General features: G+C 38.6%; 1 protein-coding gene across 3 annotated transcripts in view; it reads right to left on the bottom strand.

The window, feature by feature from the left end:
- LOC133617976 (uncharacterized) overlaps window positions 1-13,028 on the bottom strand; it is a 24,571-nt gene that overhangs the window by 9,680 nt on the left and 1,863 nt on the right. The window lies entirely within an intron of this gene.

Genomic DNA, 13,028 nt, shown 5'->3' with positions numbered 1-13,028 from the left:
TTTGGCAATATTACAATAATAATCGGAATTTTACTTTGCAAAATTATGACAAAAGTCGTCATTTTTGACAAGGGACATGAAGCAGGATCTTAGAGGATGAAGAGAGTACATAAGCATAAATGTGGAGAGGTCGTCAGAACGACAAACTGAAAAGAATGAACTTAAATACTATGGGCATGATTAGTGAAAGCAGGTGCGTGACTCAAAACGTGAAACAGGTGCGTGACGTGACAGGTGAAAACTAATGGTTGCTATGGTGACAAACAAGAGTGCACAATGAGTCCAAACGTGGAACAGGTGAAACTAATGGGGTAATCATGGAAACAAGACAAGGGAGTGAAAAGACAGAAACTAAACAAAACATGACTTAAAACAAAACATGATTACACAGACATGACACTTAATACGAGAGATTGTAAGAATATTTTTAGTAGCTTGTCTGAAGTGACCACAAATGCATGGCTCATCACAAAGTATTTGTTTATTAAAGGATACATATAAATAAGCTTGAAAAATGAGTTGGAATTTCACAAGAAGAACTTCACAATTTCACCAGAAAAACTTAGAATTTTGGCAGTATTATAATAAAAGCCATAATTTTACAAGAAAAACTGAACATTTGTGCGACATTATGATAAAAGTTGGAATTTTACTCTAACAGTCGCAATTTTACAAGAAAAGCTTAAAATTTTGGCAATTTTATGAAAAGAGTCGTAATTTTACTAGACACGTCACAATTTTAAAAGAAAACTTAACATTTTTGGCAATATTACAATAATAATCGGAATTTTACTTTGCAAAATTATGACAAAAGTCGTCATTTTTGACAAGGGACATGAAGCAGGATCTTAGAGGATGAAGAGAGTACATACGCATAAATGTGGTGAGGTCGTCAGAACGACAAACTGAAAAGAATGAACTTAAATACTTATGGACGTGATTAGTGAAAGCAGGTGCGTGACTCAAAAACGTGAAACAGGTGCGTGACGTGACAGGTGAAAACTAACGGTTGCTATGGTGACAAACAAGAGTGCACAAAAAGTCCAAAACCCAAAACGAACATGACCAAAACAAAAACATGATCACACAGACATGACACCAGGTATGGTGAAGATAAGGTCCTTTTTAAATAAAATAAGATAAATAAATTAAAAACATTTTCTTGAATAAAAAAAGGAAATCAATATAAAAACAGTTACATAGAAACTAGTAATTAATGAAAATGAGTAAAATTAAAGCTGCAAGCAGCATTGGTCGGGCGCGCGTATTTGGCAGGTGCTAGTCCTAACTGTCCCAATACTTTTGTCCAGTGATAGTCATAAGTGTCCCAATACTTTTGTCTACTTTTAGTCCGAATTCTCCCAATACTTTTGTCTAGTGTACCTACCTTGTCTGCATTGTGTGGGCACGCTGGTGCTTCCTGCTTTTAAGCAGCCTTCTTGAAAAAACAGCAGCATCAGCGCAGCGGCTCTTTGAAGGGTCATAAAATCAAAACCGGAGCCGGTATTAAAACTCTTTCGATAACTTTTAATCAAAAGGGTTCAATCTCTCTCTCCTGTGTTAGTTTGAAGCCGAAACAACAAACACGCTCAGAGGAGATAATGTTTGAAGAAAGGTGACCGGTTTTTACAAAAAATTTGTTTTGAAGGGGGAATAGCAAACTTCCTGTTGATTTTTGCTGAGGGTTGTCAGTTTATGAAATGTAGGTCTAAGTGAGCCCTACATAGAGGTTTTTGTTTCATGTCTCTCCGACCTTCCCAGTGGGAGTTACAGGCAGTTTTGTCAGTTTTTTCATCCGAGGAGCAGTTTTTTGTGCGTTTCATTAAAAAATTGCGCTAGAGCACAATTTTGAGATTTGGGGTTAGGTTTTTTTTATTAGATCACAATTTTTGCCAGTCCTGATGTGTGTGTTCAGTTCGGTGAGTTTTGAAGCATGTTAAGGGGGTCAAATTACAGCTCAAAGAGGCAAAAGTGGCTGTTTTTAGTACTTTCTTGTCTTGAAGGGGGAATTGCCAACTTCCTGTTGATTTTTGCCCGAGAATATACTATTATGAAATCTAGGTTTTTGTTTTATGTCTCTCCGACCTTCCTAGTGGGAGTTACAGGCAGTCTAGTTTTTTTTTTTTCGTAGGGGGCGCTAGAGCGCAATTTTGAGTTTTGTGGTTCGGTTTTTTTTTTTAAAAAAAAGGCAATTTTCGCAGGTGCTGATGTGTGGGTCAAATATGGTGAGTTTTGAAGCATTTTAAGTGGGTCAAATTACAGCTCAAAGAGGCAAAAGTGGCTGTTTTTAGTACTTTTTTGTCTTGAAGGGGGAATTGCCAACTTCCTGTTGATTTTGGCCCGAGAATATACTATTATGAAATCTAGGTCTAAGTCACACCTACATAAAGGTTTTTGTTTTATGTCTCTCCGACCTTCCTAGTGGGAGTTACAGGCAGTCTAGTTTGTTTTTTTTCGTAGGGGGCGCTAGAGCGCAATTTTGAGTTTTGTGGTTCGGGTTTTTAAAAAAAAAAGGCAATTTTCGCAGGTCCTGATGTGTGGGTCAAATATGGTGAGTTTTGAAGCATGTTAAGTGGGTCAAATTACAGTTTAAAGTGGCGGCGGAAGAATAAAGAATAAAGAATAATTAAAGCTGCAAGCAGCGTTGTTCGGGCCCGCGTATTTGGCAGGTGCTAGTCCTAAGTGTCCCAATACTTTTGTCTACTTTTAGTCTGAAGTGTCCCAATACTTTTGTGTAGTGTACCTACCTTGTCTGCATTGTGTGGGCACGTTGGTGCTTCCTGCTTTTAAGCAGCCTTCTTGAAAAAACAGCAGCATCAGCGCAGCGGCTCTTTGAAGGGTCATAAAATCAAAACCGGAGCCGGTATTAAAACTCTTTCGATAACTTTTAATCAAAAGGGTTCAATCTCTCTCTCCTGTGTTAGTTTGAAGCCGAAACAACAAACACGCTCAGAGGAGATAATGTTTGAAGAAAGGTGACCGGTTTTTACAAAAAATTTGTTTTGAAGGGGGAATAGCAAACTTCCTGTTGATTTTTGCTGAGGGTTGTCAGTTTATGAAATGTAGGTCTAAGTGAGACCTACATAGAGGTTTTTGTTTGATGTCTCTCCGACCCTCCCAGTGGGAGTTACAGGCAGTTTTGTCAGTTTTTTCATCCGAGGAGCAGTTTTTTGTGCGTTTCATTAAAAAATTGCGCTAGAGCACAATTTTGAGATTTGGGGTTAGGTTTTTTTTATTAGATCACAATTTTTGCCAGTCCTGATGTGTGTGTTCAGTTCGGTGAGTTTTGAAGCATGCTAAGGGGGGTCAAATTACAGCTCAAAGAGGCAAAAGTGGCTGTTTTTAGTACTTTTTTGTCTTGAAGGGGGAATTGCCAACTTCCTGTTGATTTTTGCCCGAGAATATACTATTATGAAATCTAGGTCTAAGTCACACCTACATAAAGGTTTTTGTTTTATGTCTCTCCGACCTTCCTAGTGGGAGTTACAGGCAGTCTAGTTTTGTTTTTTTCGTAGGGGGCGCTAGAGCGCAATTTTGAGTTTTGTGGTTCGGTTTTTTTTTTAAAAAAAAGGCAATTTTCGCAGGTCCTGATGTGTGGGTCAAATATGGTGAGTTTTGAAGCATGTTAAGTGGGTCAAATTACAGCTCAAAGAGGCAAAAGTGGCTGTTTTTAGTACTTTTTTGTCTTGAAGGGGGAATTGCCAACTTCCTGTTGATTTTTGCCCGAGAATATACTATTATGAAATCTAGGTCTAAGTCACACCTACATAAAGGTTTTTGTTTTATGTCTCTCCGACCTTCCTAGTGGGAGTTACAGGCAGTCTAGTTTTTCTTTTTTCGTAGGGGGCGCTAGAGCGCAATTTTGAGTTTTGTGGTTCGGTTTTTAAAAAAAAAAAAAAAGGCAATTTTCGCAGGTCCTGATGTGTGGGTCAAATATGGTGAGTTTTGAAGCATGTTAAGTGGGTCAAATTACAGCTCAAAGAGGCAAAAGTGGCTGTTTTTAGTACTTTTTTGTCTTGAAGGGGGAATTGCCAACTTCCTGTTGATTTTTGCCCGAGAATATACTATTATGAAATCTAGGTCTAAGTCACACCTACATAAAGGTTTTTGTTTTATGTCTCTCCGACCTTCCTAGTGGGAGTTACAGGCAGTCTAGTTATTTTTTTTTCCGTAGGGGGCGCTAGAGCGCAATTTTGAGTTTTGTGGTTCGTTTTTTTTTTTTAAAAAGGCAATTTTCGCAGGTCCTGATGTGTGGGTCAAATATGGTGAGTTTTGAAGCATGTTAAGTGGGTCAAATTACAGTTTAAAGTGGCGGCGGAAGAATAAAGAATAAAGAATAATTAAAGCTGCAAGCAGCGTTGTTCGGGCCCGCGTATTTGGCAGGTGCTAGTCCTAAGTGTCCCAATACTTTTGTCTACTTTTAGTCTGAAGTGTCCCAAGACTTTTGTCTAGTGTACCTACCTTGTCTGCATTGTGTGGGCACGCTGGTGCTTCCTGCTTTTAAGCAGCCTTCTTGAAAAAACAGCAGCATCAGCGCAGCGGCTCTTTGAAGGGTCATAAAATCAAAACCGGAGCCGGTATTAAAACTCTTTCGATAACTTTTAATCAAAAGGGTTCAATCTCTCTCTCCTGTGTTAGTTTGAAGCCGAAACAACAAACGCGCTCAGAGGAGATAATGTTTGAAGGAAGGTGACCGGTTTTTACAAAAAATTTGTTTTGAAGGGGGAACAGCAAACTTCCTGTTGATTTTTGCTGAGGGTTGTCAGTTTATGAAATGTAGGTCTAAGTGAGCCCTACATAGAGGTTTTTGTTTCATGTCTCTCCGACCTTCCCAGTGGGAGTTACAGGCAGTTTTGTCAGTTTTTTCATCCGAGGAGCAGTTTTTTGTGCGTTTCATTAAAAAATTGCGCTATAGCACAATTTTGAGATTTGCGCTAGATCACAATTTTTGCCAGTCCTGATGTGTGTGTTCAGTTCGGTGAGTTTTGAAGCATGCTAAGGGGGTCAAATTACAGCTCAAAGAGGCAAAAGTGGCTGTTTTTAGTACTTTTTTTGTCTTGAAGGGGGAATTGCCAACTTCCTGTTGATTTTTGCCCGAGAATATACTATTATGAAATCTAGGTTTTTGTTTTATGTCCCTCCGACCTTCCTAGTGGGAGTTACAGGCAGTCTAGTTTTTTGTTTTTTTTCGTAGGGGGCGCTAGAGCGCAATTTTGAGTTTTGTGGTTCGGGTTTTTTTTTAAAAAAAGGCAATTTTCGCAGGTCCTGATGTGTGGGTCAAATATGGTGAGTTTTGAAGCATGTTAAGTGGGTCAAATTACAGTTTAAAGTGGCGGCGGAAGAATAAAGAATAAAGAATAATTAAAGCTGCAAGCAGCGTTGTTCGGGCCCGCGTATTTGGCAGGTGCTAGTCCTAAGTGTCCCAATACTTTTGTCTACTTTTAGTCTGAAGTGTCCCAAGACTTTTGTCTAGTGTACCTACCTTGTCTGCATTGTGTGGGCACGTTGGTGCTTCCTGCTTTTGAGCAGCCATCTTAAAAAACCAGCACCGCAGGAGCATCAGTGCAGCGGGTCTTTGAAGGGTCATAAAATCAAAACCGGAGCCGGTATTAAAACTCTTTCGATAACTTTTAATCAAAAGGGTTCAATCTCTCTCTCCTGTGTTAGTTTGAAGCCGAAACAACAAACACGCTCAGAGGAGATAATGTTTGAAGAAAGGTGACCGTTTTTTACAAAAAATTTGTTTTGAAGGGGGAACAGCAAACTTCCTGTTGATTTTTGCTGAGGGTTGTCAGTTTATGAAATGTAGGTCTAAGTGAGCCCTACATAGAGGTTTTTGTTTCATGTCTCTCCGACCTTCCCAGGGAGAGTTACAGGCAGTTTTGTCAGTTTTTTCATCCGAGGAGCGGTTTTTTGTGCGTTTCATTAAAAAATTGCGCTAGAGCACAATTTTGAGATTTGCGCTAGATCACAATTTTTGCCAGTCCTGATGTGTGTGTTCAGTTCGGTGAGTTTTGAAGCATGCTAAGGGGGTCAAAATACAGCTCAAAGAGGCAAAAGTGGCTGTTTTTAGTACTTTTTTGCCTTGAAGGGGGAATTGCCAACTTCCTGTTGATTTTTGCCCGAGAATATACTATTATGAAATCTAGGTTTTTGTTTTATGTCTCTCCGACCTTCCTAGTGGGAGTTACAGGCAGTCTAGTTTTTTGTTTTTTTTTCGTAGGGGCGCTAGAGCGCAATTTTGAGTTTTGTGGTTCGGTTTTTTTTTTAAAAAAAAGGCAATTTTCGCAGGTCCTGATGTGTGGGTCAAATATGGTGAGTTTTGAAGCATGTTAAGTGGGTCAAATTACAGTTTAAAGAGGCGGCGGAAGAATAAAGAATAAAGAATAATTAAAGCTGCAAGCAGCGTTGTTCGGGCCCGCGTATTTGGCAGGTGCTAGTCCTAAGTGTCCCAATACTTTTGTCTACTTTTAGTCTGAAGTGTCCCAAGACTTTTGTCTAGTGTACCTACCTTGTCTGCATTGTGTGGGCACGCTGGTGCTTCCTGCTTTTAAGCAGCCTTCTTGAAAAAACAGCAGCATCAGCGCAGCGGCTCTTTGAAGGGTCATAAAATCAAAACCGGAGCCGGTATTAAAACTCTTTCGATAACTTTTAATCAAAAGGGTTCAATCTCTCTCTCCTGTGTTAGTTTGAAGCCGAAACAACAAACACGCTCAGAGGAGATAATGTTTGAAGAAAGGTGACCGGTTTTTACAAAAAAAATTGTTTTGAAGGGGGAATAGCAAACTTCCTGTTGATTTTTGCTGAGGGTTGTCAGTTTATGAAATGTAGGTCTAAGTGAGCCCTACATAGGGGTTTTTGTTTCATGTCTCTCCGACCTTCCCAGTGGGAGTTACAGGCAGTTTTGTCAGTTTTTTCATCCGAGGAGCAGTTTTTTGTGCGTTTCATTAAAAAATTGCGCTAGAGCACAATTTTGAGATTTGGGGTTAGGTTTTTTTTTTAATTAGATCACAATTTTTGCCAGTCCTGATGTGTGTGTTCAGTTCGGTGAGTTTTGAAGCATGCTAAGGGGGTCAAATTACAGCTCAAAGAGGCAAAAGTGGCTGTTTTTAGTACTTTTTTGCCTTGAAGGGGGAATTGCCAACTTCCTGTTGATTTTTGCCCGAGAATATACCATTATGAAATCTAGGTCTAAGTCACACCTACATAAAGGTTTTTGTTTTATGTCTCTCCGACCTTCCTAGTGGGAGTTACAGGCAGTCTAGTTTTTTTTTTTCCGTAGGGGGCGCTAGAGCGCAATTTTGAGTTTTGTGGTTCGGGTTTAAAAAAAAAAAAAGGCAATTTTCGCAGGTCCTGTTGTGTGGGTCAAATATGGTGAGTTTTGAAGCATGTTAAGTGGGTCAAATTACAGCTCAAAGAGGCAAAAGTGGCTGTTTTTAGTACTTTTTTGTCTTGAAGGGGGAATTGCCAACTTCCTGTTGATTTTTGCCCGAGAATATACGATTATGAAATCTAGGTCTAAGTCACACCTACATAAAGGTTTTTGTTTTATGTCTCTCCGACCTTCCTAGTGGGAGTTACAGGCAGTCTAGTTTTGTTTTTTTCGTAGGGGGCGCTAGAGCGCAATTTTGAGTTTTGTGGTTCGGTTTTTTTTTTAAAAAAAAGGCAATTTTCGCAGGTCCTGATGTGTGGGTCAAATATGGTGAGTTTTGAAGCATGTTAAGTGGGTCAAATTACAGCTCAAAGAGGCAAAAGTGGCTGTTTTTAGTACTTTTTTGTCTTGAAGGGGGAATTGCCAACTTCCTGTTGATTTTTGCCCAAGAATATAATATTATGAAATCTAGGTCTAAGTCACACCTACATAAAGGTTTTTGTTTTATGTCTCTCCGACCTTCCTAGTGGGAGTTACAGGCAGTCTAGTTTTTTTTTTTCGTAGGGGGCGCTAGAGCGCAATTTTGAGTTTTGTGGTTCGGTTTTTTTTTTAAAAAAAAAAGGCAATTTTCGCAGGTCCTGATGTGTGGGTCAAATATGGTGAGTTTTGAAGCATGTTAAGTGGGTCAAATTACAGCTCAAAGAGGCAAAAGTGGCTGTTTTTAGTACTTTTTTGTCTTGAAGGGGGAATTGCCAACTTCCTGTTGATTTTTGCCCGAGAATATACTATTATGAAATCTAGGTCTAAGTCACACCTACATAAAGGTTTTTGTTTTATGTCTCTCTGACCTTCCTAGTGGGAGTTACAGGCAGTCTAGTTTGTTTTTTTTCGTAGGGGGCGCTAGAGCGCAATTTTGAGTTTTGTGGTTCGGGTTTTTAAAAAAAAAAAGGCAATTTTCGCAGGTCCTGTTGTGTGGGTCAAATATGGTGAGTTTTGAAGCATGTTAAGTGGGTCAAATTACAGTTTAAAGTGGCGGCGGAAGAATAAAGAATAAAGAATAATTAAAGCTGCAAGCAGCGTTGTTCGGGCCCGCGTATTTGGCAGGTGCTAGTCCTAAGTGTCCCAATACTTTTGTCTACTTTTAGTCTGAAGTGTCCCAAGACTTTTGTCTAGTGTACCTACCTTGTCTGCATTGTGTGGGCACGTTGGTGCTTCCTGCTTTTGAGCAGCCATCTTAAAAAAACAGCACCGCAGGAGCATCAGTGCAGCGGGTCTTTGAAGGGTCATAAAATCAAAACCGGAGCCGGTATTAAAACTCTTTCGATAACTTTTAATCAAAAGGGTTCAATCTCGCTCTCCTGTGTTAGTTTGAAGCCGAAACAACAAACACGCTCAGAGGAGATAATGTTTGAAGAAAGGTGACCGGTTTTTACAAAAAATGTGTTTTGAAGGGGGAACAGCAAACTTCCTGTTGATTTTTGCTGAGGGTTGTCAGTTTATGAAATGTAGGTCTAAGTGAGCCCTACATAGAGGTTTTTGTTTCATGTCTCTCCGACCTTCCCAGGGAGAGTTACAGGCAGTTTTGTCAGTTTTTTCATCCGAGGAGCAGTTTTTTGTGCGTTTCATTAAAAAATTGCGCTAGAGCACAATTTTGAGATTTGGGGTTAGGTTTTTTTTATTAGATCACAATTTTTGCCAGTCCTGATGTGTGTGTTCAGTTCGGTGAGTTTTGAAGCATGCTAAGGGGGTCAAATTACAGCTCAAAGAGGCAAAAGTGGCTGTTTTTAGTACTTATTTGTCTTGAAGGGGGAATTGCCAACTTCCTGTTGATTTTTGCCCGAGAATATACTATTATGAAATCTAGGTCTAAGTCACACCTACATAAAGGTTTTTGTTTTATGTCTCTCCGACCTTCCTAGTGGGAGTTACAGGCAGTCTAGTTTTTTTTTTTTCGTAGGGGGCGCTAGAGCGCAATTTTGAGTTTTGTGGTTCGGTTTTTTTTTTTTAAAAAAAGGCAATTTTCGCAGGTCCTGATGTGTGGGTCAAATATGGTGAGTTTTGAAGCATGTTAAGTGGGTCAAATTACAGCTCAAAGAGGCAAAAGTGGCTGTTTTTAGTACTTTTTTGTCTTGAAGGGGGAATTGCCAACTTCTTGTTGATTTTTGCCCGAGAATATACTATTATGAAATCTAGGTCTAAGTCACACCTACATAAAGGTTTTTGTTTTATGTCTCTCCGACCTTCCTAGTGGGAGTTACAGGCAGTCTAGTTTTTTGTTTTTTTTCGTAGGGGGCGCTAGAGCGCAATTTTGAGTTTTGTGGTTCGGTTTTTTTTTTAAAAAAAGGCAATTTTCGCAGGTCCTGATGTGTGGGTCAAATATGGTGAGTTTTGAAGCATGTTAAGTGGGTCAAATTACAGTTTAAAGTGGCGGCGGAAGAATAAAGAATAAAGAATAATAAAACCTTACAAATTCAATAGGTCGTTATGTCCCATTGTATAAGGACTCCCTTTGGGAGTCCTTATACAATGGGCCATGCGGGCCCTAATTAAGTGTTAAAGGTTAGTACTATTAGTGGACCACAATCATGTGTGCTTACGGACTGTATCCCTTGCAGACTGTATTGATATATATTGATATATAATGTAGGAACCACAATATTAATAAATAAAAACAGCCCTTTTGGTGTGAATGAATGGGGGAGGGAGTTTTTTTTGGGTTGGTGCACTAATTGAAAGTGTATCTTGTGTTTTTTATGTTGATTTAATTAAAAATATAAAATAAAAATAACGATACTGATAATTAAAAAAAATGATAATTTCCGATTACATTTTTAAAGCATTTATCGGCCGATAATATCGATATTATCTATTATTTATTATAATTTAGATAGTGTCAGAGGCAGATATTTACATATAACTGAATTTAAGTTGTACTATATCATATTTGAACACAGCTCGTGTTTTCCATTTCTTCTCTTGATGCTCTGTCAGCAAGTATACTGTGTGTGTTAACCTTGAGTTCTTTGGTTTGTGTTTTGACTAGCATTTTGTTATGGCTAGGGAGGGGGAAGGAAAGAGAGGTTTTTGGCGTTGGGAAGACAGACCATCGATAGAATGTTCTATGGGTAGACTGGTCTCAATCAAAAATGTATATTGGCAAAGCTTTGCAAATATATTACAAAATACCTATTCTGTCTCTGGTGGTTTTTTTCAACTCAGCTTTAAGTGTCGGAAAGAACTTGGGAGCGAATTGTGACTTGAATTCCCTGGGAGGAACAACTGGTCCAAAAACGCAACAATAGCTATTTTTTGTTTTGTCTTAGCATTGCGTAATTGTATGTACTTTCTTTTTTAATGTACCGTATTTTTTTGGAGTATAAGTCGCACCGGCTGAAAATGCATAATAAAGAAGGGAAAAAAAACATATATAAGTCGCATATTTTGGGGAAATTTATTTGATAAAAGCCAACAAGCAAGAATAGACATTTGAAAGGCAATTTAAAATAAATAAAGAGGCTGAAAAGTACGTTATATGAGGCATAAATAACCAACTGGTATGTTAACGTAACATATTATGGTAAGAGTCATTCAAGTAACTATAACATATAGAACATGCTATACGTTTACCAAACAATCTAATCGCTAAATCCCATGAAATCTTATACGTCTAGTCTCTTACGTGAATGAGATAATGTGGTAATCATTTCACACATAAGTCGCTCCTGAGTATAAGTCGCAAACTATGAAAAAAACTGCGACTTATAGTCCGAAAAATACGGTACTTTTAATTCCTTAAGTGGCCGGGGGAGAAGGAAGTCTGGGCTTCTTTGCTTAGGCTGCTGCGCCCGCGACCCCACCTTGGATTTATTTATATGAATTATTACCACTTAGTGAAAGACTTGTCTTTTTAGTCATTGTTTTCACCAGAGGGCCTTTTTTCATAGTTTTCAAAGAACGAGAAAATGCAATTTTCATGTGTTATGTCGCCATACTTGCCAACCTTGAGACCTCCGATTTCGGGAGGCGGGGGGTGGGGGGGCGTGGTGGGGCATGGCTAAGAGGGGAGGAGTATATTGACAGCTAGAATTCACCAAGTCAAGTATTTCATACATATACATATATATATATACACATGCATATATATACATATATACCGTATTTTCCGCACCATAAGGCGCCCTGGGTTATAAGCCGCGCCTTCAATGAACGGCATATTTCAAAACTTTGTCCACCTATAAGCCGCCCCGTGTTGTAAGCCGCATCTAACTGCGCTAAAGGAATGTCAAAAAAACAGTCAGATAGGTCAGTCAAACTTTAATAATATCTTAAAAACCAGCGTGATGTGGGCGCGCATGGAGTCGTATATCAACATGGACGGAGCTGCGTGAAAAAAGCCACCCGGCCTCTTGGCGTAAACTTACCTTAACCACTCGCTCATCTTTTCTTCATCCATCCCTTCGAGTTAGCTTTTATGATGACGCCGGCTGGAAAGGTCTCTTTTGGCAAGGTCTTCCTTTTGAATATCACCATGGGTGGAAGTTTCTGGCCATTAGCATGGCAAGCTAGAACCACAGTGAAGGACAACTTCTCATTCCCTGTGGTGCGAATATTCACCGTACGTGCTCCCGTTGTATCCACAGTGCGGTTCACAGGAATATCAAAAGTCAGTGGAACCTCGTCCATGTTGATAATGTTCTCTGGCCGGATCTTTTTTTCAGCTATCTTGTTTTTACAATATGCACGGAAAGTAGCCAGCTTTTCTTGAAAGTCTTTAGGCAGTTGCTGTGAAATAGTAGTCCGTGTGCGGATGGAGAGATTGCGTCTTTTCATGAACCGGATCCCTGTCGCTTAGTAGGAGCCATTTTGTGGTCTTTACAGATGTAAACACACAAAGGAAATGAAACGTAATATCCGCGCGCTTCTTCTTCTTCTACGCGGGCGGGTGGTTGCTTACAGTAGAAGAAGAAGCGCTTCCTGTTCTATGGGGGCGGGTGCTTACCTTGGCGGTTGCTTGCGTAGAAGAAGAAGCGCTTCCTGTTCTACCGGGAAAAAAGATGGCGGCTGTTTACCGTAGTTACGAGACCGAAACTTTATGAAAATGAATCTTAATATTTATCCATATATAAAGCGCACCGGGTTATAAGGCGCACTGTCAGCTTTTGAGAAAATTTGTGGTTTTTAGGTGCGGCTAATAGTGCGGAAAATACGGTATACACATATGTATATATATATATATATATACACACACACATATATATATATATATATATATATATATATATATATACACATATATATATATATATATATATATATATATATATATACACATATATATATATATATATATATATATATATATATATATATATACATACACATATATATATATATATATATATATATATATATATATATATATATATATATATATATATATATATATATATATATATATATATATATATATCTACATCCTGAAAATATGCAAACAAAACCGTGTTTAGATAATTGATACTTCAAACTTGCATAAATAAATATTAAGGAATATAACATAACTTGGCTTCTGAGAGCTTCAAAATGTAATGAATAAAATGCTAAAGTTGTTGATAAACAAGCAATTATTTTAATATTTAAATATGCTCATTTTAAATGA

This window comes from Nerophis lumbriciformis, linkage group LG18 (genome assembly GCF_033978685.3).
Source record: "Nerophis lumbriciformis linkage group LG18, RoL_Nlum_v2.1, whole genome shotgun sequence".
NCBI lineage: Eukaryota > Metazoa > Chordata > Actinopteri > Syngnathiformes > Syngnathidae > Nerophis > Nerophis lumbriciformis.
Note: the sequence above shows the minus strand (reverse complement) of the source record. Positions and strands in the feature narration are given on the sequence as shown.